This window comes from Echinops telfairi, unplaced genomic scaffold (assembly GCF_000313985.2).
Source record: "Echinops telfairi isolate 266 unplaced genomic scaffold, ASM31398v2 ScPeMD7_6;HRSCAF=24_0, whole genome shotgun sequence".
In the NCBI taxonomy this organism is placed as follows: Eukaryota; Metazoa; Chordata; class Mammalia; order Afrosoricida; family Tenrecidae; genus Echinops; species Echinops telfairi.
Window position 1 is genome coordinate 2,106,391 of NW_022103902.1, and position 2,155 is coordinate 2,108,545.

Here is a 2,155-nt window from a genome sequence, read left to right on the forward strand (position 1 = left end):
AGGCTCCTGTTTGCAAACCCTGGCACAGCTTTGCAGAGGCAGGGCAGACAGGTGGGGTGAGAAGCAGACGACACTGCTGAGAATACCGTTGGCTTTACTGGCTGAACTAAGAAAAGCATGCTAGAAGACAAAACGTGGGATAACGGCATCCTGAGTCCTTTAGTGCATTTTGATGACCACATATTTTCGTGTCTACTCTCAGGACCACCAAGCCTTCTGGGCTCTCCTCCAATGGCCAATAGGAAGCCCGGGGATCCCAAGTCAGCGCTTCACAGAGGCCCTCCAGGCTCCCAAGGACCACTGATACCACCCCTGCTGAGTCTCCCGGCCCCTCCCCGGGGTGGAGGCTCCATGCGGGGAAGCCTCACTCCTAGGGTTGGCTCATATGGTCGTGGTTAGTGGGGAGCCAATGCTCAACCTCGTTTTCCGGGGTCAGGCCATGGGGGTCCACCCAGGGGAGGTTTTCACAAAGAGCAGAGGAACCCTCGAAGGCTCAAGGGCTGGTCACTCATCAAGAATACCTGCCCACCTACAGATGGACCCCAGGTTATGGGAGACACGTCTGACCACCCCGTCTGTGACACTTCGCCACAAAGGGCCATTATCGATATAAGACTTTTGTGCCTTCTCCCACCCAGGCGTCAACGGACCTCCCCTGTGAGACTGTGCCCTCCCTCCCGGCTGGGATGAGCCCTCTGGGACCCGGTGGCCATACCTTCCCTGTGGCCCACTGATAGCTACTGTGAGGCTCCCATGCGGCACCCTCATCCAGCACCTCCCCATCGGGGTCCAGCCTGGTGTCTCATCACCTTACACCCTGGGCACTCCTGCGGTCCGGCCTCGGGGCCCCATCCGTGCTCCCTGCAGCTGCCTCCTGGAGCCTTCTCCCCCTTTGCCCGTCGGTGCTGTCTCTCAGGCACCTGTCCACCTGGACCTGCTCTCGCCCTCCATTGCTGAGAGCGCTGGAGGCATTTCCCACCGTCCCTTCTTCTGGCTGCTTTTCCTGTGGCACCCCCATCACCCCTCAGTGCTGTCAGCTGCTCTGTGGGACTCCCCAGGCTGCCGGGCCTGGGGTCAAGGCCAACGAGTTACTTCCAGCAAGGCCATTCTCCTGACTGGGATTTCATAGTTTCAGCGTCAGTAGCATGAGCCCATCGCTATGGTCTGTGATCACTGAGCTTTGTGAAGCTGTATGGCCCCCCTGTAGCCTTCCTCTGGGTGTGGGGCCATTTTTGTGGCTTCCCACCCTTGAGCACATTTTCTGCCAAATGGAGCCAGGCTCCTGGTGCCCTTCAGACTTTCCTCAGCCCTCCCAACCCGGGAGGATGGTGAAACTTCCCAGGAGTCTTCCTGGCCGTTCCTTCCCATTTTCCACCCCAGGGTGGGGTCTTTAGGTCTGGCAGGCCCTTTGGCACTGGATTAACACCTCTGCTGGGCCTGTCTCCGCTCCAGGCCATTGTAGTTCAACTCTGTCTCTGGGAGGGCACCAGCCCCTTCCTGGGAATTCTGTGATCTCCACCGGCTCTCTCACCAGGTAGAACCTGGGCCAGACGGTCTCCCTCTTCCACCCCCCACCCTGCCCCCATCCTTGGCACTGGCTGTTTTCTGGGCACACGGAGGTGAACGGATGCGGGTTTGAACTTCCCCCAGGACCATGGGTCCAGTGTATGCGTGCGCAAGAGGGGAGGGTGAGAGCTGTTGGAGAAAGGAGAATGACCTTTTCTGTTTTCAATTTTAAGCATTTTTTTATATTAGTAATAAATGCAGTGGAAACAAGAAAAAAGCTTATAGTTTCAGAAAATCTGTGTAGTGTCACTATGAGTCAAAACTGACTGAAAGCAGTGGATTTGTTTTATTGTTTTATGTTCCCGGACACTCACCGCGGTCTTCTGGGGGACGTGTTAGAGAATGTAAATGTGGGGAGTCCTCTGTTTGCTGTCTTTTTATTTTTATATTTTAGCATAGTCGGGCTAGTGTTGCCTTCTGGCAATGAATGACCACATGGTAGTGTCCCTTGGTTAGTAGATGAGGGTGAAGAAGGTAAGGGTGTAGCGTGGTAGGTAGACCACGAGAAACAACAAAAAGAAATAATAATGAAATAGAAACTGATAAATAAAAATAACAACTAGGAGCAGCAGGCAAACAACAGTAGTTT

The 2,155-nt window shown here is 54.7% G+C and overlaps 1 pseudogene; it reads left to right on the forward strand.

Annotated features, from left to right (window-relative positions):
- Nucleotides 1-117: 117 nt before the first annotated feature.
- LOC101646997 lies at nucleotides 118-661 on the forward strand (annotated as a pseudogene).
- The last annotated feature ends 1,494 nt before the right edge of the window (nucleotides 662-2,155 follow it).